This window comes from Corvus moneduloides, chromosome 15 (assembly GCF_009650955.1).
Source record: "Corvus moneduloides isolate bCorMon1 chromosome 15, bCorMon1.pri, whole genome shotgun sequence".
Taxonomy (NCBI): Eukaryota; Metazoa; Chordata; class Aves; order Passeriformes; family Corvidae; genus Corvus; species Corvus moneduloides.
In genome coordinates this window covers 3,037,316-3,063,990 of record NC_045490.1, presented here as the reverse complement: position 1 = coordinate 3,063,990, position 26,675 = coordinate 3,037,316, and the positions used below count along the sequence as shown (strand labels likewise).

The window sequence follows — 26,675 nt, the reverse complement described above, 5'->3', positions numbered from 1 at the left end:
CGGGGAGCAGCAGTTCCAGCTCTCCCCAGCAGCCAGGCTGGCTCTCCACTCACCTCTGGTGCCCCCACACCGGCTTTAAACTCTGCCTGCAGCCCTGGGCTGGATTCAGCAGACGCTGGAGCCCTGCCCAGCTGTGAGGGGAGAGGTTGGGAGCTCCCATCTCATCCGCAGTGCCTGCTCCCAAGGGAAGCAGCTGCCCCGCTGTCTCCACCTGTCCTGCCCCATCCTGGGTTTGCAGCTCGAGCTAAGCTCTAACTTTCACTGAAGGACTGGTTTCACAACATGGGGAGCTAAAAGTTGTTTCCAAGAGCCAGTTCCATTTCTTTCCCCTCCAACAGTTTTCCTTCATCTCTTCCCTGGCTCCTGTGTGGGATGGGAGTGGTGCAGGCTGTTCTCTGTCGGGGGCAGAGGGGTGACACTGGCACAGACCGTACAGACGTGAGGGAACAACAGCATTTTCCAGCCACCACGGATTCTGTGTCTCCATCAGAAAGTCAAATCATCTCTTGTCTCCTCTTTTATTTATTTATGATTTTTTAGGCAAAGCTTTCCAACAACAATATGAAAAGGCAGGAGAAACATGAGATCATCCAGTGTTGGATTTGAGAGTCAGACACTCCTTCATCTGTGTATTCTCCTGCTAGCTCTGTGCAATCCTTAGGGAGAAGCATAAATACTGAGTAATTTTATTAACTGTCTCTTCTAGGGGCTTGTTCAGGCCAAATTTGGATTTTATAAAACAAACAAACAGGACTTTTTTTAAAAAATCAAAATGGATGAAAGTATAAACAGAGGGATATTAAGTTTTCCAATTAAAAGAATTATCTTATATAATTAAAATCCCCACCACCACCTCCCAGATTTTGTGGTGCCAGGAAAGAAAAAAGTATAAATGCAAACGACAGTGAGTTTTTCACTTCCACAATCCAAGTGAAATGAATGTTTTGGTGCAAGAAAACAAAAAAAAAAAAAAAGGAAAAAGAAAAAAAAGTGATGATTGAAATTCTGTTTTATTGAGTGCAGGTGTTCGTAATGGTGGAAGAGAAAATGGTTTTAGTTTTAGTTTTTAGGTTGTTGTTGTTCCACTGAAGTTTCTGGACTGTTAAAACTGAGATCTGAAAACAATCCAGTCTGCGATTAAATGGGAAAAACATACCTGTGTTTAAAGGGGAACACCAGAAGCTGATAACAACTTTTTCAGCCCTAAACTTCACTCTGGTTATCCAGAGTTCCATGTGTTGGGAGCGATGTCTTTAAAACAATTTGCTGCACTCTGAAAACATGTGTTTTATTGCTCATGTTCGAGGTAGCTGATGATTTAAAAGATGGGTAATGCCAGGGTTTCTTTGGTTACCTCCAAACAATCTCTCTTTATATTCTCCCAATTATAACTCCATCAAACAACGGCAGAGGAACCCTTGAGATCCCATTCCAGACACATTTTGTGTGTGTGTGTGTGTGTGTGTGTGTACATCTCTCTGTGCTCACATATTTACAGCGACTGCACAGAGGAGAATCTCTGCTGCTGAGATCTCAAACCATCCCTGAAGTGACACAGCCTTAAATTAAAAGCTGGTTAACGCAATGACAAGAGAATAAAAAGATTATTGTCTGCCCTGAGTGTTATAACCAGCGGTTGAAACAGAAACTGCGCTGTGGATCCCTGACTCGCATTCGATTGAATGACTTTGGAATCACAGTTCCCACATCCAAAGCTGGATCTGTCTAAGTCGGCGCCAATTTACATTCTAAGTCCAAGGAAATGCAATATCCAGCCAAATCTCCATTTCAATTGAGGCTGGTTGATTCAGCCTCGCCACTCGCAAGCGCTTGGAGCCAGCGGAATCCTCCGCGGGCTTCGCAGGAGCTGCATCAGATGTGGCCAAGTGCTCGGTGCAGTTGCAGCGAAATTCCCCCAAAGGGGAGAGAAAGGGCCGGCCCCGAAATCCGGGCGGACTCCTCCGCGCGGCGTAATTGGGAGCTCTGCTTTCATCCTCCTCTCGTTTGTTCTGGCGTGTTTGACAACGCACGCATTTGAAAATTAATGGGTTAATCACCTGCGTAATGGCTTTGTAGCCAACGCCAAGAGGATCTTCCTCGGCTCTGCTTGCGAGCTGGAATAAACATGTTAATTTGCAGTGCTGGGAGAGCCGAGTGGAGCAGGCTGGGGTCGGGAGCGAGAGCTGCTGCTTTCCATTCCAAATTCTGGAAAAGCTGAAAACAAATTTTCCTTTTGCAGTTTGCATTTCTTTTAACAGAATCAGTCAGTACCCCTATATCCATTCACTTCACCGACTCTATTCTGCTTAAAAAGAAGGAGTTCTCATCATTTTATATTTGTTTTTTCATCCACCTATATTTATTTTCCTCACTTTATACTTTTCTCGCTTTATAGTTATATTTATTATAGACGGATTCAAATGCACGATTCAACAAGCACTGCGCTTTTTAAAAATTTTTTTAAAAACATTAAGCTTCCAATCACATTTCTAAACATATTTTTATTCAAAACTGAGTCTAAAACATCAAAACAAATTTGAAAATATCAAAACAAAACAACCAAACCCAAACCCTGATATTTAGATGCTGGTGAAAAAGGGGATTTTTTTAAACAAATATCTCATTTTCAGAAATTTCCCAATCTCTCAGCTCAGCGTTTTAACAAAAATCTGTTGCACCTTGTGCTGACTGACATGGCACAACTTCTGGAAACATCTTAATTGCAGCTCTGCAGGTTTGGTAGCTTATCACAACCATTTAAATAGTCACTCTTAGACAAATACAGAGTAATGCGATCCCCAGCCTTACACCCTCAAACCATAAAGTAAACTTGTTTTTCCATGAAGCAATTAGAAGCCTACATTTAGACATAGCCTTAAAATAAACAACAGGAGCATATCTGAAAACATTATTGGGTGTTGTAACTTGTGGGCTCACGGAATGACAGTTTACAGTTACTGAAACAGCAGGGAAATATTGATCAAGATGTGGAGGGGAAAATCAGGCTGGATGGAGGGAGGAATTTCCATTCTAGCCCTCATTTTGTTCAATGATTCCCCTTCTCTGGTTTACAAACAAAGGGGTAAATGTCAGATTATGGGAAAACTCCCCAATATCTCCCATGCTTCAGGCCTTTTTTGCCTTTTTTTTTTCTTTTTCTTTTCTTTTTTTTTCTTTTTTTCTTTTTTTCTTTTTTCTTTTTTTTTCCTTTCTTTTTTTTCTTTTTTTTTTCCTTTTCCCCAGACCATCTTGAAGTCTTATTTCTGTTAATTAATTCCTTAATTAAAAAAACCTCCTGATGTCACATATATGTCCTAAAGCAAACACCTCTAGATGGTTTCCTGTTTAATGCTGGGTTTTTTCCTGATTTCTGCCAGGGTAACTTTGACAGCCACGCTAAAACCCCACTCAGAACGCGGAGACCTGGGATTTGTGTCTGGGTCATTCTTGCTTTGCCAGAAGTCCTGTCCCAACCGCTGCTGGATAAGGAAACCCATCCCTGACCTCTCTGGAGTCAAAGAAGCACAAGCCACTTGTCTTTTCCCAGGATTAATTTGGGATCCAGCCTTGCAGGGTCAGCGCCTGCTCCAGGGGGTCCCAGGAATCCCCACTGCAGCCTTGGCAATGGGGTGCAGATCCCAACCCAAGCACAGGAGCAGGAATAAACCCCTGCCCTGCTCAGAGCTGCTGCCCAGGGTCTGCAAAAAAGCCAAAACCTCAAACTTTCTGCCTCTCTCACATCTCCTGCTCTCGCTCCTTCCATCCCCTCAGTGAAGGTCATGTTCGCTGTTCAAAGAAACAAACACAAAGGGGGGAAAATCTGCCTCAAAATTCAAAGATAAGCTTCAAACAGGCCAAGTATCTCAGCCCATTTATTATCCCTCTGCAGCCAGTGATGCAGCATTTCCACCCCCTGAAACCACTGTTTTTTTTCTCTCTTATTTGTCTTTTTTCAGGGATTTTCAGATGCCAGCGTAACCACAGTTTTCCTGTCAGAACGGCTACGCTGAAACATCTTTCAGTGGATCCAGTGTGCTCTGTGCTTTCTGCAGTTTAGAACACAGCCATAAAAAATTGCTCAAGGCTGAATCTTGGCATATTAAGTGTCATCACAGAGGTAATTGCTTTTCTTTAAACACCTAGAAAAACAAAAGCCCAACATCTGAACTTGCCAAAAGGCTCTCATGTCCAAACACCTACACTTCCACAGAAGGGTTTCTTGGCTTTTCTTCCAGTCTTTCTTTGCAGTATTTTTTTTCCTCTCAGCTGCTTTTGCAATTGAGTGGAAGCATCAGAAAACAAGCGAGATTGTTAACCCGCAAAAATGTGTCCAGTTAACAAAATGTTAGGAAACACAATGCCTGGGACAATGTGTCCTCATTACACCCTTTTCTAACACAACAGTCTCTGGACTATTAGAGGAATGAGTAACACATGGCACTGAGGTTTGAATATGGCTCCTTTAATAATCCATTGTCAGCTCTGACAGCAGAAATGCTCTAATTCAGTTTATTCCTTGGTCCTTCGAACTTTGCTGAGTGTCAGTGAATTCAGGTTTACTCATATTAAACCCTTGACATAAAATGGGGATGGGGCCATGCTGGATTTTTGGGGGTAGGTTGTTGCTTCTCTGTCAGAAATCTGAAAAATTGGGGTATGATTCAATTCAGAAAACTGCTCTGGGTTCCTTATTCTGACAAACTTTCTCTAGCACAATCAGCTTATTCTAGAGACCGTAATATTTGATTTGGAAATGGTAAAACAACATCAATTCAAGGAGCTGCTTTGGATATTTGGATCTTTACAAGCTGCAATTGGAGGACTGTGAATGAATAAAACCGCCTGACAGAACAAAATAGTAAATAAGCCGTAACCACACCAAATATTTTCCTAGTCTGCATTTCTGGTGTGAATTCCACCATTTTTTCACAGCCTTTTGGTTATGGTTTTAGCCTTTTCCATTTCTAATTCCAGCACCCAGCCAGCCATTTCCCCAAGAGCTGTTGTGGGGAGCTCTGAGCAGCTGAATGGCTCCACTGTACTCCCCAGCCAGCAGGAATCCATCATGCTCTGCTTAATTTCGCGTGCCTGTCACTTTTCCAGCCTGGTTGGGGAGCGCTACTGTGCAGCTGATCTCTCATTTAGGAACATCCCAGGCTGGCCCTGTTGCTCCTGTCCAGGCTGCAGCTCTGGCTGTCCCGGCCGTGCCCTTGCTCTGCAGTTGCTGAGAGGGTTCTGTCAGTGTTTCACCCCATCCCGCTGACAGATCTACCGCCAGTTTTAATTAATTTTTCTCTTTAGTACGCAAGAGTTTCTGGGCTGAGTGATGTGATGGTAGGAAATAACGTGGGGCTCTGTCCAGAGCTTTTAGCCCTGATTTTGAGTGTGACATTTGGGTGCTTCATGCAAAGAGTGGGAGAGCTCCTTCTGCTGAGGGACTCAGAGCTCCTTGCTCCCGCTCCTGGTGGCTCCTTTTTCCCTTGTTTTGCCCTAGGACCTCCTACAAGAGTCAGAGATCCCTTCAAACCCTTCCTAACGCAGCCTGGGCCTCTCCAGCTTTGCTCTTGCCACACTCCCCATGGTTGTTTGTCTTTTCCAGTGCTGGGGAGCCGGAGTCGTGGCTCAGGAATGAACACCACATCAAAAAGGTGCACATGAAACCAATGCAGCTCTTTCCAAGAACGCTGCACGCTTGAATACAGCCCCAAACAGTCATCCCAATTAACATGCATATTCCAGCATTTCCCATAACTAAGTCAGAACGTCTTGGGCTGTCAGCACTTCAGGAAATTTCATCACCTCACTGTCCACTTCTTTCTGCAACTCATTAAAAACCCCAACACATTAAATCTCGCTGCTCTGCAGCTCTGACATGAGAACAATCCCCGGGTTTGTCTTTCCTTTCCTCTGGGGGCTGCAGGGTTCCGCCTGCTCCTTGGCAGCTTTAAGGCAAGAAGATACTTTCTCCCTGTCCCAAGTTGGTGATTTGTTTTCTGTGGAGCAGCCTCATATAAAATAATGTGAAAAAAACCCCACCAAAAACCTCTCTGCCCCCAAAGAAATAATCCCCATCCAAATACATTTGTTTACCATGACCTACATTGGATTTTGTGAAGAAATATCCCTGGTTAATACGCCCATCTGGCCTGGCCCCAAGATGACACCACAGCCAAGTTATGTCCGTGGTGCAGAGAAATCAATGTACAGATTTCTCTGCTGGGGCATTTCCTGCACAGGGCAGAGGATGGGTGAGCTCCTCACAGGGCTCAGCACCGGCAAGGAGAGGCCTCTGAGGAGGGGTTTGGTGGAGGGACAGGGACAGGGACAAGGACAAACCCTGCTGCCCTTGGGGAAGCAACCAGAGGTTTCACCACTGTGTGTTCTCAAGCAGATAGGTTGAGAGGTGATTTTGTGGTTAATGCTGTGCACTGTCCCACAGGAAATATGGGTGAATTTTTAAGCCCTGGACATTGTCCTTTGCTGTAAGAAAGTCCTGTGACCTCTCTGGGGCTGGGGTGGCCGTGTATGAAATGGGAGGCATTGTGTTTTCTTCCTTCTCCTCTTTGTCTCCTGATCTCCTGCCTGTTTGTTTTAGCCATTATATGTTTGTACAGTACTTAGCACAATGAGATCCTGTTCTTGTCCAAGACCTCGGAGAACTCCGTAACACAAAGGTTGTGTTAATGAGAGAGATAATAAACCTCACTGGGAGGAAAAAAAAGGAAAAGAATTCTTGTCATTTTTGTTGGAATTCCAATAATGACCAGCTCTGAGAGACTGAACCCCAGGTGACACATGGAGCAAGGAAAACACGCAGCAAGTCTTTCACAGCTGGCCTCCAAACACGTTGTGCTTTGGGTTTTATTTTTAAACAGCAGCAGCCCCCTCTCCAAAGATCACAAGAGCTCTCTGCTTTCTGATGGGGGGGCGGGAGGGAGAAGAAAAATACACCTTCTTCAGTGAAATCTGACACTCACAATTCTTGGCTTTCAGCTTTTCTTCTTCTCGGGGTTATTTGACATTCTCTGAGTGCTCCTGAGCTGGATAAGGCAGGCTCAGTGCTCTTAGCTCACGACACAGCACCCTGGTAGAACAGGAGGTTTCTTGCAGGGACGAGTCTCCCACCTCCTGCGAGGTTTGGGATTGGGATCCCCCTCGGGCAGCTTTTCTCATCCTTTGTCGGGAGCAAGTTTTGACAACAGCGATGCTAATTGATTAAACGTTCTAATCAGAGATTACAGCCAGAAGGGAGATAACATTTTTATTTCATTGTGTCTCTGGGAACATCAGCCTGCAAGGAGCTTTGTTTCCCTTCGGCCGTGCATCAACCCAAATCAATCTGCTTCGCCCCCCTCTCCCCCCATTTGTGCTGAATCTCTGAGGTCAGGTGTTTAAAAAGCTCATCCAGTACTCACAAAACATCTTTCATCACCATTCAGGCAGGGGGAAGACTCTTCAAAAACGATTTTGCAACTTCTATATTCCCTCTTCTTGGGTAGTTTTCCACCTAGAGCCAGCTGGCACTCACAGGCTGGAGGCATGAACACTCTCAGAAAATATCTTAAGTTAAAACTATGGCTTAAAATTGGTGGGGAAAGGGGCTACATCTGGAAGGAGCTTTTTCCCAATTAATTCACTTAGATATGGACAGATTGGCAGAGTGCAAAAGTGGAATGAAAGAAATCATCCTGTGCTGAGGCAGAATAGAATATTCTTAAACAAAGTATGGAAGTTAATTTGTCTTTTTCTTTTTCCTCTAAAACCTTTCCAAGAACTATAAAAATCAGGTGTGTTAAAGGCTTCCAGTAGAATTTAGAGCATGAATAAGTGTTTCTGCAGATGGAATTAAGTGGTGCAATGGGTGAGTGAGTGAATGAGTGCCTGGGCTCTGGGAACTCTTGGAATCTCAACCTGCCACTGGAACCAATTCCCTGAGGGCCTTGGGGATGTCACGTCTATGGCTTGGATATCAGCTGTACAAAGAGAGTTATATTTTCTGATGGGAACATCTAAAATCTTGATTTTGGTTCCTCTTCTCCTTTATGGACCATGTGTTTTGCTTGACATCATTCAGATTTCATGGAAAAATTCTTGTAGAATGTTCCCGAATCGCATTTCCTGAAAGGGAACTTGAAGAATCAACAAGCAGATCCCTGCATCACCTGAAATAAAGAAAAAACACCCCAAAACCCAAAAAACCAAATCAAAACAACACAAACCCCCAACTATGACATATTTTTTTAATACATAAAGAACTGACCACTAGGATTTTTGGGTTTTATTCACATTTTGAAGGATAATACCAAGCTCATCTCACACACACAGAGAAGGATGTTACTGCTGGAAGTGCAGTTTCCAGACAGAACTGCTTTCCTCCCTAACTCTGAATAATTTGCCTTTTTAGTTTCTCAGTGAAATATTTGAGTGAAGTGGAACTTCTGCAGGATTTCATGAATAGAATTAGATGCTCAGCAGTGGCTGAGAATCAGATCAGGGTTTTTAGATAGCACCAGTCATAAAACGCTGTCATTTTTGTAATGGAACCCAGCTATCAGCTCTCGCTCCTCTTAAAAAAGGGCCAAGATTAGGTGATTAGAGCAAGTCTTGTAGTCCAAGTATGGTAGGAGGAAAACTCTCCAGGAATGTAGGAAGGCAGGAGATAACAGAAACATAAAAATACTCTCGTGAATAGGCAGGGTAATACCCAGGGCCAGATTTTGATCTTTATTAGACTCGCGTAAATCTGGAGCAGCTCCACAGACCTCACCTCCGTCACTTTGACCTTGCAGAGATTCCAGATCCACAGCATAAATCAGCAGAGATAGCTTTGTGTCTTTGGGAGAGGTGGGTTATAAATACAGGCAGATATTTATGCAAACACCCGCGGCACGAAAACATCCCCATGGTTGTTTTCATATGAACGCATCCAACGTTGTGGGGTGCAGCCACCAGCTCTGCTGCCTCTGCTCTGTGCTCTTCCCCCTCCTGACCTCAGAGTTTGTACAGTATTACTCCTACCTTACTATTACCGTGACATTTGAGTAGTAGCAAAGAGATTTTGGCCAGATATTTTTATTTTGGATTTTCCTGTAGCTGTGCTAGGAGAGAATGGCTGCAAAGCATTGATGGATAAACCATGTGTGAAACCAAGATGCTGCTGTTGTTCTTACTGATGAACTACTTGATCTTTTATTTCCTTCTCCTTTTCCCCCCCCCCCCCCTTCTTTGTTTTTTAGTTCTTCTTAATTTATTCTTCTTTTTATTTCCTGCCATGTGGTCACAAAGCCACCAAGCCTGATGCTTGCACCGTGTGTTGACTCCAGTGATAATTCACAGTACATTTTCAATTTTAATTGTTGCCCATCCAGTGTTCTGAGCACACAGCTCCATAAGAAATTCCAGGAATAAAGGCTTCCCTCCTGGTTGCTGGTATTCCCTCTTTCCCTGCAGGAATTTCAGGTGGCACTGGGCAGGGGCTGCTGAACTCCTGAGACACAAAGATGCAGGTGAGTGATGGAAAAACAATTTGAGAAGAGCCAAGGAGAGAAGAGACATTGGATACACAACTATGATGGATTTAAAAGAAATTGTATTGGCCCAGGTTTGAGATATTGGCATTCCTGAAAACTCTGCTGTGTCTTGAACTGCTGCTGCCTGTAAGGAATCACAGAGTCCCAGACTGGTTTGGGTTGGGAGGGATTTTAAAGCTCATCCAGTTCCACCCCTGCCATGGGCAGGGACACCTTCCACTACCCCAGATTGCTCCAAGCCCTGTCCAGTCTGGCCTGGAACAATTTTAGGGAGATCTCTGCTTTGGTAACACAGGAAGCAGAAATTAAAACGGGCAGAGGATTGGGAAACTGCTGTGGGAGGCCAGCTGGGAATTTTGAGGGAGAAACTGCTTCATCCTCATGTGATATCTCTTGTCTAAAACTCCAGTGAATCACACCAGTTAAAAAATCTTCACATAGAGATGAGTGAAGCCTTTGACTTACCCCTGATCTGAAGCTCACACCGAAAATCCATGAGGATCCTCTCTTCCTGGGGCTGGGGGAATACGGACACACAGCTCAGGTGCTCTGTATCACCAGTAAAAAGTAGTAATAATGAGAACAGAGACAAAAAGGAAGCAATGGGGACTTTTTTGTCTCTGGTAAAGGCAAATTGTGTGGAGGCAGCACAAGTCTGAGTGCAGCCTACAGGTAAATCCTGGTAGGGCTGCTCTGTCCTCCTCTGAGTTCACTTCTTTTTTCATTTTTGCATCTTTTTTTTTCCCAGACAAGGGAAATCTTGCATTTTATTGTTTTTTTTAACCAATTCTGATTAATGCCCTTCTCAGACCCCTCCCATCCTCTTTGAATTTTTCATCTTAATGACACACAGCTCAGATTTTCCTTTTCCTGGGGGAAATAAGCCTGTTCTGGGAAGGCACTCCACACCATTTGTGCAGAGCATTTCCTAGGGTGAGCTGAGGGCAAAATCCCCACAACATTATTGCACCAGCTTTGTCATCTCACATTTCATAAATCCTTGAAAATAAGCTCCCAAAAAGCAGGGATAAAGTGACATTTGGGAATGGAGTGAAATCCCAACCTAAACGTGAACTCCAGCCATGGAGGGGAGTTGGGTTTCCAGCTCCTCCGTGTGTTTGGAATGGCTTAGGCTGGGCTGGAGCTGTTTGCTTAGCCCTGTTATGAACACAAGGCTTGAACTCCTGCCCCACTCCCTCATAAATAAACTGATGTCCAGGCTAAAGTCAGATGCCCGTCTTTGCTTGAAGTGACATCCACGGCTCACATCCGAAAAAATCTCTGGGGTGACGAGGGTTAAGAAACATAAATCTTGGAAAATAGTTTATTAATTCTGTGCTAGGGGCTCATGCCTATGAAAGTCAGCAGGATGGATTAGGCTGCCTGTGTGTACAGTAAGGAGGGTTTTTTTCCCTTCCTCCCCACCCACCCCTTTTTAATTAGAAGCAGATTTAGAAAGTGGGACTTTCCTGAATAATCATCCCCAGTAAAGCTTTAATCCCAGTCACCTCCGTGAGAAAAGAACAGGAAATCAGTGAGCAGAAAGCAGGGAGACACAAGGGAAGGGAACAAGGCAAGGGAAGGACAGGTCACTGAATTCACCTTTTCAAAGCTGAGATCTTTTTGCATATGTGGATGCTCTGTTGCCTTGCACAGTTCCAAAAGCTTTTCTCCGAAGCAATTTCCATTGCAAGGTCCCAGGAACCAGAGCACGGAGACAGAGCCACAGATGTGGAGATGGCTGAAAAACCCTTTTCTATAAAAATCATCCCTGTGGGGCTTTGATTTTATTTATTTCCCAGGATATGAGCCCTTTTTGAGACAAGCAATTAATGGTGTCTGACAACCATACAAAGGTATTTTTTAAAAAGGGTCTTCTAGGGAAAAAAGGAATAAGCAGCTCTGAGTATGGGTTCAGAGCAGCCCTGTTCTGGATCCTGCTGCTGATATCGGGGAAATCCAGGCTGAGTAACATTCCTGCATGGGAGAAACTCCTCTGCAAAGCACTTGGAGATCTTGGTAGCAACACTGAATGTGTCTGGTGTGTGCACAGGGATGCCTGGATGGCCTTGGTTGTTTTTCCCACCCTCAGCAGAGCTCCGGCAAGAGGTCTGTGCCCTCAACTCTGCCTCTGAATGGCACCTCCAGTGCTTCACTCTGATTAAAGCTGTGCTTGCTGCAAGCCCTGACTTGCATCGCCAAGCCAAGGGGTTTTTAGGTGTTTTGCTCCATCCCAAGGCACAGACTCTGTAAGCCCGGCCTGCTGGATCCTGCTGCTCCAGAAACTGCAGCAAATCTGATGCTGGGAAAGCTCAGAATAATCCAAGAAGCCAAATATGGCTTTTCAGATGTCTGGAAATGGCTGGAGCAGCAGAGTAGAGGATATATTGGTCACAGTAACTTCTGCATATCCTCTTTTTTCTTTTGCGTGTCCTCTGTCCATTTAGCTTTTGCACTTGGGCAGAGCTGGGAGTTCTGCTTGATGGGCAATCCTTTAAGGGGTAACGTTTCCCCTCTGCAGGGTGTTGATAAAGCTGAGGTTTGTGGGATGGACTTCTTCAGCCTTTCATGCCACCTCTTCTTCCCCTGGGATCTGCTGAATTTGTTGCTTCGCCGCACAGCATTTCCTGTATGTTTCCTGTATGTTCCCTATATATTTCTGTGGATAACTTGCTTTTCAGCCAGCATGGATCTCCCAAGCTCCCCTGACTGCAGTGGATGAGCACCATTTTTTTTTTTTTTGCAGACTCAAGGCCACGTTTTGCTTTCGTTTCACATTCTAAATAATTGAATTATTAAGCATAACATTTTCCAGAAATAAATTGACCATGAGCTGCCACTTAAAGCTCCTCATGTGGAAGTCAGGCCCATTGACAGGGACAGGAGAACCCAATGGGACTCACATTAGCACCAGAACTGGCACTGAAACAAAGCTGCTTTTGGACCCTACTTCAATCATTTCCACTTGGAACCCCCCCAAAGCCAATAAAGCAAATACATTAATATGATTAACTCGAACCAATCCAAGAAAATGGTTTGTGTATCCATCTTGGCACAGCTTTTGACAAGTGTGTGAGATAAATCAGAATGAATTTACTTTAGTGAATGGGTGTGAAGTGTGCAATTCTCTCTCTGCTGGGGCTGCATCTGACTAAAGTGGGGAAAATGCACTAAATAATTGTAAACTGGGAGGAGGTCGTGGTGGTAGTGGGGGGAAAAGGTAATTTTTACTCACTTTATCCCCAAGAAATACTCTTCATTTATTCACTTAGCACCGTTCGACCTTCTAAGTGCCTCGTAAAACAAACCCATAAAGAGACAAAAATTGCTCGCATGAAATTAAATTACTTATCATTAGTAGCCACTGATTCTTCTAGATTAGGACTAAACTGTGATTTCTTACCTCAAAACCGCTTTTCATCTCCAGACATCAAAGTCTGCAGTACTTTTGAATAAGTGCTGGTGGGGCTTTTGAAAAGGGGAGGCAGACACAGCACAGGAAAGAGGAGCTGCTTGTTTCTCTCAGGGTTATCTTCTAAGATACACAAAGAGCCACCACTTGAACTCATCTGACTCGACTCCAGCCCTGCACTTAATTCCTTACAACTGTTTTTCCCCTTCCCAAATGCAGGGGAGACTGGGAAGAGGAAAAATTAAGACATTTCCTACTCACCCCCCTTATTTTTCCTCATGTCTCTCTCCCTCCCTGCTTTTGTGGGGCAAAACCCCCCAATATGTTGGGTGACTCTGGCTGCTCAATTTGCTCCTTTTCTCATTTCTTTCAGTTTTCACCTGAAAACCCAACGCTATTTGTCATCTGAGGAGTCCCAGAAATTTTCTAGACAAAACTGTTTGTCTGAGATTTCACAGTTAACTTTGGAAGGTCTGAGGTGGATAAGCTTCTCAGCTCGCAGAAATTTGACTCCACTATTTGTAATACCAAATTTTTTGAAGTTTCTCAGCCTGTAAGTAGCTTTGAAATGAATCAGGGCTTGCACTGCAGCTCTGTAAGGTGTCTTTTATTCAATTAGAGTAGGTACCATGTTAACATTCTTCAGTGTTGTCATAATTCCTCTTTTTCTGCTTTTTTTTCCCCCCCCAGTGAGAATTAACTTGTCAGCTGCGAAGAAGCTTCGAATTTGTCCATAAATCATTTTGCTGCAGGCTAAAATTTGACATGCTATAGGTAAACACTTTTTCTCTGGTAAAAAAACCAACCCCCCCCTCCAATATATTATTATTATTATTTTTTCCCCTTTAGAGCAGAGTCTCTGATGTCTCCAGTTTATGACTTAACCCAATTTTCTCCAAATTACACTGCGCTGGGTTGTTACATTGTCAAGGTAAGTGATCACCACGAGGCCGAGTGCTGCAGGCAGACCTGTGGTGGGAGCATCTGAAATTTAGCGGGGGGTTCATTTCCAGCTCAGATTTCTGCTTCGTGCCCGTGTTGAGCTGTCTCTCCTCACCTCGGTGGAGGTGACACTTCCAGGATCAGCAGCAGATCTTGAAGCCCCTCCTCACGTCTGTGAGCTCTGTTCTTGCTGGATCCACCCTGGAGAAGCTGCCCAACAATTCCAGGCTGGATTTCGAGGACGCCTCGCTGTGCCAGCGCTGCTGATTTGCTGTTGAGGCTGAAAATTTTTGACAAGTGACTCATCCCCGCTCCAGCAAAGTGTCCCATTTGATCCTGCAGTCCTAGAGGGTTTTTAGCAAGCAATTAGGAGGTGGATGTGAAAATAATTTGTACGTTTGTCTGTTTGTTGTTTGTCTCCTGCTCTTCTATAATCATTCACCTCCCTCCCTTCTGCTGGGGCAGGAGGGGCCGGAGCAGTGGGGCTGGGACCCTTCTGGGCTGGAGCTTGGGATCTCTGGGCTGGGATCTCTGTTCTGGTGTACAAACTGTGCCCTGGGAAGATGGGAGAGGGTTTGTTCCGAGCTGTCGTGCTGCTACTTGTCCTCTCCCCCAACGAAAAGGCTTCTCCAGCAGCAATTACAGCATCGCTGCAAACAGGCTGGAAAGAGACATGATGTAAAAATTCAATTACTTCAAGCATTTCTGGGCTAACACTTGGCTTTATATAAACTCAGAGACAATCCTATAAGGCACTCAGGGCAGATTATAGGTTTGGGCAAAGCTAGAAAATTGCTGCCATTATATTGTTATTATTAACACCTTGTAATTAGCCCTAAGGAATCCTGAAGTTCTCTCTCCTGATTTGCCTTTAATGAAGGAAAATTGCTACCTTTGCAAGTTGGATGGCGCCCGCTCTGATTAGCCTTAAGTATATAGGACTATTATTTTGAAAATGTTTGTTGTCATGTGAATATTAGTGTTGCACGGAAAGCGGGGAGGAGGGGGGGGGCTCTTTTGTTTTTCTGGCTCTGGGGAGTCCCATGGTCACTTTAGGGGTGGTTGTCCCCTCCAAAATGAAGGCTGGAAGCCTTGTCAGGGTATCAAGAGCACGAGGCAATGAATTCAGGAGGCTCCTGTGGCAAGGGCTGCCAGCTGCCCTACCTGCTGATTGCATGGGCTGATGGAGTAATTGTTGCATGGAGATAGTTTTATGATTGCTTTGAGAGGCTGAATGAGATCATGCATGAGTTAGCACACTAAGTGCAATAAAAATGATTTTATTTGCATGTCCCAGAGCCTTTCCTGATTCCTTTACTGCTTTCACAGGCGATGTCTTCCCAGTGAAATCAAGCCAACATTAATAAAACATCCCTTCCATGCATCTCCACTCCTCTCCTCCCACATACTCTACGCTTTCATTACCATCTCTGGGAAAAAACTAACATTAAAGAAAATTCATCTGATCTTATCTGTAATTAATTTGTATTTTGATAATATAGAAGAAGAATTTTTGCATGTAATGACTTACCTGTTCATTATTTCTCTCCTTTGAACTCCTGTGACCGCTTAATAACTCATGCCAAAGCAGAACTGATTATGACATTTTCCCCACCCACCATCCAGGAAGGCTGAAGGTGTTGCCTCTCATACTTAGACAAATTGCTCCAAATAATGACTTTGTGCAAAATTAGTCATACATAATTGAGAAATTCTATAGATGAATAGGAAAGTAACTCGAGATGAAGTTATCATTTTAATGTTTTTTAAGTTAACGTGGGATTCGCCGCGCTGGTTCAGGCCAGCAGTCCACCCAGAACATCCAACTGCCTTTTCTGGGAATGGGATCACAGCCCACTCCTGCTGGCAGCAAGGAAAGCTCCTGGTGGCACCAGGGAGGGTACACAAAGGCCTGGGGGGTCCCCTGGATGGCACCAAGGACCTTGGTGTAACAGCAGGAGCATCCAAGGGATTCTCCCCCTGGCTGGTGTTGGCTCTCAGGCTGCTGTCCCTGCTCTGCCTGTGACAATCTGGCTGTCCCAGCCTGGTGGCACTGATGGACTCCACAGCCAGTGGCCATTTCTCACATAATTGGTATTCATGTAAAATTGCCATGTGGCACAAAGTGTCCACCCACCACATTGAGACACTCTTGGCACCAATCAGAATTCATTATTTGGCTTAAAAATAATCCCTGAGCCCCCTGGACCCATAGAAATGATGGTTTCAAACTCCCTTTTACCATATTTATTTATTATTTTTTTTTAGATATTCCTGTCCCTCTTTCTCGTCCCTGGGAGAAATTCAACCTCTTTTGTGCAACTGTCAGATCCAATCAGCAGGTCTGTTATGAAAGATAGATCACGTTTCCTGATAAAAGTATCACAGGCAGCACCAGAGAAATCAAACCTAAGAGAAATAAGAATCAGCTCCCAATTCTCCTATAAGAAGTGCAAACAAAACCTACAATATCCCATCAAAGGGGAGACACAGCTTCCTCTTTCCCCAGGGAAATACCACATTACACCATGAAAGCTCTGCCTTTCTGACTGCCCAGGCCTGAACAGCAAGACAAGTACTCAGTGATCATAAAATTATCCAGTGCCTCCCTTCAAGAGCTGCAGGAAAAAGGAGGAAAATTAAATCAAAGTCCCAGCAATGTAAATGGGATTATTTATAGCTTTTCTGTGCTAAAGGAGGAGAACTATAAAGTCTAGGAAGAGGTTTGGGTTCCTCACACAGGGGTGAAGCTCAGGGTCTGGGGTTTCTGCTCCAGCCCTTGTAAAGCTGTGGGTCAGTGGAACAGGTCAACATCTGAAGGTGTTCAGGTTTCAGGAGTCCAGCTCTGGCTCTCCCCTTCACCTTCCACTGCTGGATTATCAGAATGTGGCCTGGAGTTTGCCACACTTCAAACCCAAACACGCTCACTCCTTTTTCATTACATTTGTGACTCACTCCGTGCCTCGACTTCATTCATCAAAGGCCAATATATTAAACAAAGCAGATCTTTTAGCCTAATTGACATCTATTTTGTATTATCAGGGTTTCTGCCTCTCTCTCCTCTCCCTTGCTCTGATTGTGGAACATTGCCTGTACCACAGTAGGACCCATCTTTGGTGCATTGAGGCAAAAAACCTGGGAAAGGGCAACACATGAATGAAAAATCATGCTTGAAACCGAAAAAGTTGTGTGTTCAATGTACTTCAAAGTTGACAAGAGTGGTTTGTGGGATTTTAGCCCAAGCTCTACTGGGAATGGAAAGCATCAGGGAGATTTTATTGAACTATCTGTGTTTGTTGCAGTGTAACATTTAAAAGGTGCCTGCTTGCTGCCCACAGCGCCTTTGGTTTTATTTAATTAAAAGGAGATAATGAAGATCAAACTATCATCTCCCCACCTGCCAATCTCTAATCCCAGCAGGGCTGCCCTCAGCAGTTTTTTAAACAAATGCTTCACCATCAGGCTTCCATCAGGTATTATCCTTACACCTCCTCAGGGTGATTTAACAGGTTGCACACAGAGAGTGGAACCAAGGTGCACCATAAATCAAGCCAGGATAAAACAGAGGACATATGAGCTTTTAATTCTTTGCCTCCATAGGATGCTTTTTAACATAGGATGGGGGAAGCCATGAGCAAGGCCAAGTCTGTGGTTAAAACCTTCAGTAAACAAACCAGGCCCTATAATGATGTTCAGATTTCTGGCTGCCTTTTATCAGTAATGGCCCGCATTGCCCATATGCAGCCTGGTGGAGGGAAGAGAAGGGAATGATGCAGGAGATTTGAAGAGAAATTCCCTCAAATGTTCTTCACTGAAGCCCCTTCTCACCATATTTTCCCCTTTTATTCTCCCTGTGGCTGCCAGGAGGGAACGGATTCATTGGGCTGAGTGGGTGGGTGGCCAGGCCCGGAGAGGAATTAGAGATTCATTGCACTGCTGTTCAATTAGGCATGTTCTCTGAGAAAACCAGTGCCTCTGATGCAATTTGTTGTATGAGTTCTGCTTCCCCGAGCAGAAATTCTCCCTTTCCACCATCTGAGCTGAGCAGAAATTTTCCTTTTCCACAATTTGAGCTGACTGTGGGAGAGACAACGCTGTGGCAAAGCAACACTTCCAGGTGTATCAGTGCTGCAGTGGGTGTTCCAGAGCTCTTTCCAACTCCCAGGAACTCATGTTGGGGAGCTTAGAGTCATCCCTAGGATTTGTAAAAGGCTCTTTCTTTACAGCAGCCCCACAGCTCCCTGATGTGCAGCAATTTGGATGTCTGGAAATAACAGAGTCCAGCCATTAATGGTTGTCCCTCTTGCCTACAAACCCACGGAGGATTTTAGCCCTCAGTTTTCACCATCAGGAGCAGCACATGGGGTGAGAGAGCCCAGCAGAGGCACAGGTGGGATTAAATGTTCTGTCAGAAAGGCAGAAAGGCCCTGTCCTGGTGCTGCACAAGAGCGCTGAAGCACGTGGTAAAGTAAATTCCACGACATCAGTGGCATCAGTGACACACCTCTCTCCCTCTAAAATCAAAGGATCATCTGCAGATCTGTCCCAATGAGACCTCTGCAGACTGAAATCCTCTCAGTGCACAGGCAAGCAAGACATCTCAGGTGATTTTCTTACCATTTAGGCACCAACTTGATCCACAAGAGCCTCAGCAGCGGGTGAAGGAATGAAATCCGGATGCAGCTGTTCTTTGGGGTGGGACAGGGAGAAGAGAGCAGAGAAGGCCACACAATTATGTAAATTCTTCTTTCCTCTGTGGCTGGGGAAAGTGCATGAGGCCCAAATGGATGCAATCATGTTAATATTTGGCCCCTTGTCTTCTCTGAAGATGCAACCCTGGAGTGAGTTATTTCTTTGGGATCGTTTCTGGGACTTGAAAGAAGCATGGCATGGATGGTAACTGTTCTTCAGTTGTTGGCAGCTATAAAATTTGATTGAAATGATCAAAGCCAAGCCAATAAAAGGCCAGCAAAGACTAACTGGCTGCTTTTAGAAAAAGCTCTAAGACATATTGTAAATTTAAAAAGGCCGCCTGTAGAACACAAAGAGCCTCTGTGTTCATTTTCTCTCCCACTTGCTGCTGCAATTTGCTTGTTTCCAGTCTCAGGGAGGGACATGCAGCCCCAGTGACAGAACAGTGGTTTCAGTGTGGTGGTTTCAGTGACACAAAAGCAGCTCTGGGTGCTCAGTAGGAGCCCTCAGTGACGGGAGTTCCCTCAGCCCCTTCCAGCTCCGTGACTCAGCTGCACAGATCAAGAAGGAGTGAAAAAAAGAAAGACCAAAAAAAAAAAAAAAAAAAAAAAAAAAAAAAAAAAATCCCACAAAAGGCTTCTATAAAAATTTACAACAATTATTTTGCAGTGACTAGAAGCTCCCGGGGGTGCTCTAATTGTCACCCCCTGCTGCAGGGTGTGTAGTGGGGTGACCTTTATACGAGGTGCTGTGATCTCTGCAAGCACAGGGGGAAAGCTGCGAACAAAGAGACTGCTCTGACTTCTGAGGCTTCTCCTTTCTAACTGACAATGACCTCATCTATTTACACGAGGTGAGGAGACACTCTGTGTGCTCTAAGCACGGGTGCTGCTCAGTTCTTTGGCATCACCTTCTTTTTACAGGCTCTGCATCCTTTAATCCTGGCTGGGCTCAGTCCCTGCCTCTCTGCTGGAGGGCACTTGTTCCCTACCCTCCATCCTGCATGGAAAACATCTCTTTGGAGGGACTCCCCTTCATTTCCGTCAGGAATTGGAGGATGGCCACGGTGTCCTGATGAGTATCTGTGCTCCAAGGTTCCTCCCCAATGACAGCTATTAAGGACTGAGCTTTGTACTTCCTCAGAGTACAGCAGTCATTAACAGCACGCATAATGAGCTGCATCCCAAATTAGACTGTGCTCCTAATTGGAGATTTGGAGAAATACGGTCAAAATATCTTGTAAAGTAATTAGCTTTGAATTCTGTATTCCTTGGAGTGGAAGTTCTTCCAGCCATGCCCATCACCATCGCTCCAGACTCCAAGGCATCCATGATGTTTTTGATGCCATTTGAAGAAAACCCAAACTAAGCAGAAAGAGAAAAAGGGCCACTTTTTTTTTCTTTATGCAGGCAGGAAGGCAATGCAGAGCATGAGAACTGAGGAAGGGAATCCTGCTGAGCAAATTATTTGTGGCTATTTATTGGGAAAAGTTTTCTTTTCTTATTTGTTTGTTGTCTTTTTTTCCCCCTAAATTATCCAGGACCTTTTTTTCACTATTTTTAAAAACAAATTTGTGCATTGTTTGATGATTAGAAACACATGCTCGCAGCAAATGTCATTCTGGATCAATCAGAAGTCCAGCAGACCCAGGGGGTGGGATTTCAGAAGTGCCTAAGTGAGCTAAAACACAAATCCCAGAGAATTTCTACCGTGCAAAACTCACTCCAAGCCCTTATTAGTCAGAAGTTCACATAAACCCTGAAGAATGTTAGGTTTATAGCTCTCTCAAAAGTTTTATTTGTTTATTTAATCTTGATTATTAAACCTGGCTATTCTCGTTCCTCATACAAATATCTGATACCTTTTGGAATCCTCCAAAGCTTCTGGCCTCAGGAAGACCTCGTGGCAATGAGTTCCCCTGGGCTAAAGGTGCATTTGCTTTGTGGATCCTGGTGGGATTTCACTTCTGGGGCCAGATGAATGGGATGGACAAGAAGATGTCAAGGAATCCAAGGAAATGGGTGCAGCTGGGCAGTCTGGACTCAGCCAGGCACAGAAAAAGAGGATTAAGGAGATGAATGGCAGAATGTCAATGTCTAAATTCCCTCCAGAGGCATCTTTGTCTCTCCCTTGGCTAGAAAGGGAAGCGAGGAGCAGCTGGGCTCCTGATTTAAGAGTCTAAATTTAGGGAAGAGGATTCAAGTCAAGAATCTTCTTCTACCTTCAGAGGCCCTGAAGAGCCAGAACAGCGTGCTCTGCCTTCAGGTAGAGGAGTGAATAAATAAGAAGTGGCTCTACAAAGCTTTGCAAGCCTGGTGGGATTCCTCAAGAAACAAACCAAGCTTCCCCCCCTGGCTCCTGCTGTTTCTCAAGAGGTTCCCCAGGAAAAACCTCTTCCCCTCATCTTCTGCCACCATCCTGCCATAGCCCAGTGCTCACCTTTAGAGATTTTATTCCTCTTCAGATAACCCTGAACTGCTCCTTTCACTTGCTGAGATTAAAGCTGAACCTGACTGACACGGGGATTAGGAGCAGAGGTTAAACCCATGTCAGACTGAAGACAAAGATGCAAAAGGAACAAATGACTTGACCAAACTTCCTTCTTTCAAGTGTTCCTCAGCAGTAATTAAGCTGAACTGTTCATTTAGCATGAGCTGAGGAGCTCCTGCAGTTCAAATGAGATGTAAAGAAGAGGTTTTCCCCTGCTGGCAACTAAAAAACCTGGAAAATGATTATTCTTTTTCTGACCATTTAACTGTGCTTTGCCTTGCACCAGGCTCTTTTTTTTGTTTTGTTTTGGCACTGGGAGTCCTTGTGATTTAAGCAACTGGCCTCAAGGTAAAAAAAACAATTTATAACAGGGAGAAAGAAAACTTTTGAATATACAAACCCTCTTTCATTCCTCATTTTCCCTAATGTTCCTAAACCAAAGAATTATACATTTTATATTTGAAGTTTCCCCCCTAACCCAACGGCCAGAGAGGAAAAACAAAACCAAAATACATGACTAAGAAAATAAGAGATGCAAAACAATTTAGGCTGAAAACAGAAAGAAATAGAATGTCTGACTTGGGAACAATGGATCAAAGATAAGTAAATAATGCACAGAACTCCCCTAAGCTCCAGCAGCAGTGAAAATAACCTTGAAAATAAATGAAACTGGAATATACAAGGTGAAAGTTTCCTTTAGGCTTGGGGAGGGTTGAATTTTGACTCCAGTTGGCAGGAGAAGAACCTTGCCTAGTGAGGTGTTTTTTGAGGTCAGGGCTCACAGATTTGGTGTTTGGAGAAAGAAGATCCAGTAAAGGGAAGGATGGGAGACCTCAAGGAATATGGCAATTTTTCCTATGTTTGAAGTCTCTGACTGCTGGTAGGATCCTTTCAAGTCGAGCTGACACCAAAAACATGTTGAGATTTGACCATCATTAGCCCTAGCAAAGGATCCCTTTGGCTGTGTGTTAAAGCTTTGATACCGTATCTGATGGGAAAGAGAGGGGATTTCTCCTGAGCTGCCCCTCGCAGCCCTGCACCCCCAGAGAGCTCAGGGCAAAGAAGAAATTGTCCCCCTGGATTCTTCCCTGCCTCATCCCAGCTCAGTCTGAGGGCCCCCATTCCTATTCCCAGGCAGAGAGGGGCAGCTGCTCCAGGTTGTTGTGTTTGGCTTTGTGTGAGTCAGAGCTACAGCCAAGGGCTAATTTTCTTCACAAGAAAGAACCTTTTACTTTGAGGAGCCACCCCCGGCCCTGCCATCCTGACCAAACAGAACTTCAGCTCTGCAAACGACTTAATGAAGCTCGAAACCATCCCTGCCCTCTACTGATGTGAATTCCCCTCTTCCTTTTCATCTCTCTCCTGTTTTTGCCTGCTGTAAAATCCACATTTTCCAAGCGACAGAGAGTTCTGCTCCTGCACCTACCTTCCCGCTGGTTCTGTGGAGTGATTCTGTATCCATCCATCCATCCATCTGTTCAGAGTGCTGAAATTATGCTTCATTCTGCTTTAGAGGATTCCTCTGGTTTGCCACAAATATCTGAGCATTTTACACCCTGGCTTTCCACGATACTCTGCAGATCAAGGACTATTTTCTGCCTCTGCAGAATCTCCTGTTGATTTGAAATAGCTGCAGCCAGAGCAATTTATGTGTGCAAGAAGTGCAGAGGGATCACTTTACCTTTTTCTGGAATAAGGTCATTTTTGGGGTGCAACCTCTGAGCAGGTTTCAGCAATGGAAGTGTGGCAGAATCACACCCAGGGAGACCAGGGCAGGCAGAATGCAGTTTAATTCAAACTCTCCTCCTCTTCCTCCTCCAGGGCTCCTATTATTAATCCTGAGGAAACCATCATGGAAATTTTAAGAACTTTAACGGACAAACTTTGGTCTTTTATCTCATTCAGATAAAAATGCCTTCAGCTCTGCCGTGCTTTTAAAACACAAACGCAGCTGATCAGGCCTGAATTGCTCCCAGGAGAAGTCCACGAGGGAAAAGCAATCCAAACTCTAAACTTAGATGTAATCAATTAAAAAAAAAAAAAGAAAAAAGAAAAGAAAATACCAGAAAAGAAAACATCCTGTGGGCTTTGTGCCCAATGTGGAGAATTTTACTCCTGGAAAGGAGCAGTGACAGATGCTGTGCCTTTGCTGCCGGATTCGCCAGCCTGGCTCTGCCCATGTCCCCATTTTGTTCCTCAGCTGAAGAACCGAGTGACAAGGAAAGAACATTCCTGGTCCCTCATGTAACCTGTGGTGAGCAGGCACTTTGGAGACAACACCGTAAAGGTATTTTTAGGCTCTTTTATTTAAGTCTGATCACTGAGGAAGCACAATCCCTTCACCACATCTCCTTAGAGAGGCATGGTGTCAGAAGGAAGGTGTGATCACAAGATAACGTATCTGCCTGGGAAATCAAAAAGCTGCACTGACACTGCCCCAGGAAAAAAAGAGAGAGAGAGAGAGATGCAAACCTTGTTCTGAGGGCAGGGGGAAATAGAAAATATTTGCAACAGGAGTTTTGTTTCTAGAGAGCTGACTGGCCGAGGAAACCACTCCACCAAGTGCTGTTTGAGGTACAGAACGATTTGTAGCTGCCTCGTGGGGCAAAACAAGCCTTGTTTACCCCCATGTATCAGCATTGATGACTTCCATCAAGTTCAGCACTTAAAAAACAAGCCTGGAAAATGAACTCTGTGGCACACCTGTCTTGTACTCTCGGATACAGCCCTCCCTGGCTATGAATACATGCAGTCCCAATGGAATGGATGAGTTCAGGCTCTTCTTGATTCACACAGAGAGAGGAGCTGGTCCAGCGTGTTTGACCAAGCAGCTGGGGCCAGCCCTGGCAAAACAAACCTGCTCCAAAGCAAACGTATTCCAGGATTTCCCATTCCACCTCCTTTCTCCTCTCCTGCATCCCTGCCATGTCCCCCTTCCTTTCCCTTTTTTCCCCATGTAGGGAAGAGAGCAATTACATATTTCATCACTCTTCATCCAGATTCATGACCCTCAGCAAAAGATAAATTCTTCCTCCAGTGTGTTTTAAATGGTTTTGACCTATACAGCTTAGGCAGAGCTATAAATGACATAATCTCACCCTTTAGACAATTTGGGTTCTTTAAGAAGCCCTAATGCGTTCCTATTTATTTTTAAACAGTAGGTTCTAACAATAGCCATAGTTAAAACCCGATTTTATTGGAAGGAATGGGAACTGAAACACATCACGCTGCCCATCTGAAGGGCAAATATAAACATCTTGAGTAACCCTAATTTAGTGTTGTCACTTGCTTTTTTTCTTCCCTTTTCCCTTCAAACAAAATGTTATCCTTTGAAAACCTATTAGAGAGATCAAGATGACATCTTCCCATGACACAAACAAATGCAGAACTACAACTCCAGGACAAAGATCCATGGAAAAGCACAGGCAGCGCTGCTCAAAGCTGCCCAGCTGGCCTGGGATTCGTCAGCAGGAAGGGCCAAACAGGCTGCAGCATCTTCAGAAAATTGTCCCAGCCCCAAGGGACACCTCTGGGCACTGCCCTGCCCTCAGTGCGATGTGGAGATTCACAGGGCGGTGGGAGAGCGAGAAATCAGCCTTTGCTGTCTTCCCAAGGGCATCAGGACCCATCGCCTCCGGAAACAGAGATGAGAGGGCAAAATAACTCAGATCCAAAATGAATATTTGCTTCCTAAATGGTACTGGATTGCTCTGCTTCATGCAGGGTTCTCCAGCCCCCACCTGGGGGAAGGAGGACCTGGGAAGGATTCCTGCCACACAAACAAGTCATTAATGCCTCTGCTTTTCCTGGTTTGGCTTGATTTTTTTACTGTTCGGTCTCACATGTACAAATATGGAGCTGCCAGCTAAAGGATTACAGAATTTATTCCTCAGGAAAGTTGGTGCAGTGCCTCGGTGCCTGTAGCAAAAGGCTGTGTCCTGCCTGCCCCCCGCCCACTTCATCAGGCCCTTCGTATTTTGTTGATTTTTGACTCCATCTCAGGCAAACATTAGAGCTTCACTTCTGAATTTACTTCATATTTTCAGCTTTTCACATGAGATTTCTCACAGCTCTGCTCACCCAGACAAGACACTGACTTTGCTGTCAAATAGAAAGAAGTAGAATTTTTCATCACAAATACTTGAAGTTTTTATTCTATTTTTTTGTCTGTAACACAGGAACTGACCCCACCGACTGCCTTAATCCCATGGTGGGTCACAGAGAGCAGCTTCTATCAGTTTATATCAGTGTTGTGGTGGGAAGGCTTTCTCCAGGTGCATTCTTTTAGTGACAGGAGCTCTGTCTCAGAGCAGGATGAGCCATGAGGAGCCCCGTTCTGCTGGAGGAGATTTGACTGTGAACTTGAGGATCTCCTGTCAGTCCTTTTTGAGTCTCAGGACCTCTTTGTGCAATGCAGAACTGGACAAACACAACTTTAGTGCCCCAGAAGGATTGCTAAGCAAAATATTCCAGTATTTCACTCCCAACTCCGAAGCCCATTTTTGCTTTATCTTTTTCCAGTCGTAGAATCCTTTGGCTTGGTTGTTTCCACTTGAAAGACACACAAAGTCTGTGGATGAAGAGGGGGGGAAAAAGGAGTTTTCCAAAGCAATAATGGGTCCATCAGGCCTTTATAAAAGTAGAGCACACCATAACACTTAATAACTGCAGCTGGCCATTTTACCTCCCAGAATTTTGGAAAACAGCCCTTTGGAGACCTACTGTTTGCTGGAAGAGCTGCTGTTTGCAGCCAGCCAGGAGCACTCCAGGAATGAAAGGATGGAAACAGTGGGAATCGGTGGAATTTGCCCACAGAACAAGCGGGATTATTCCAGCCCTTGCGACAGGTGATGGTTCCTCAGCACGTAAACAGCACCACGGCTGCAGGCACTCGTTAATTTCCTCATTAATTGCATTTTGGGAGCTTTTCCGTGCAGCAGAACACTCCCAGCCCCTTGAAATGCTAATGGAAACATTTGAATATGTTGTTCTCCTGACAGCACACTCGAGGAGGGTTTAAAGCTGCCCAGCCGTCTGACTGCTGCCTATAAATCACTTTGCCTTGCCCTAGCGGTCCATTTTTCTTCTCTTTCGTGTCTATTTGCTGTTTGACACAGGAGCCTGTGCTGGGACTGCTCATTTCATCCCAGACACTGTAATACCCCCGCAGCCTGCCGTGATTGTCAGGTTGATTTCATTAGCACGATAAGATGCATAGGCTCCTTTTTATCTCTTGTGTTCTCCTTCTCTCTCTCCCTTTCTCTGTAATTTGGGTCTTTAAAGTCCCTGCTGTCTCCTGATCTACAGATAATTGTTTACTGTAATACTAGCCAGGAAAAGAGCTGATAAACTCCAGATGTAGCGAGGTCTTCAAATTCACTTTCCTTGCTCCATGCCCATGGCTATGGACCTCAGATAATATTTTGCTGCTGTCTGGGGTCCTCTAAACCTGCTAATAAAAAGAGGTTATTTAAGATGGACAATGATTGTATCGTGTAAGATCTCATTAAGGTTCCTTTTCTGGTTGGGGGGTTGTTTTGTGAGGGGTTTTTTGGGTTTTTTTACAAGCTTCTTATTAGCCCCAGTTTTTGTTGCCTGCCTGTATCTGC

The 26,675-nt window shown here is 44.6% G+C and overlaps 1 long non-coding RNA gene across 2 annotated transcripts; it reads right to left on the bottom strand.

The window, feature by feature from the left end:
• Positions 1-13,534: 13,534 nt before the first annotated feature.
• LOC116451727 lies at positions 13,535-22,943 on the bottom strand. Of its 2 annotated transcripts, none has more exons than XR_004243313.1 (2): positions 22,493-22,943; positions 13,535-14,545 (listed from the first exon to the last, which is right to left on the bottom strand). It is a non-coding gene; the product is annotated as an uncharacterized LOC116451727 (long non-coding RNA). The 2 variants fall into 2 exon arrangements; XR_004243312.1 differs by lacking the exon at positions 22,493-22,943 and adding an exon at positions 18,502-19,117.
• Between the last annotated feature and the right edge of the window lie 3,732 nt (positions 22,944-26,675).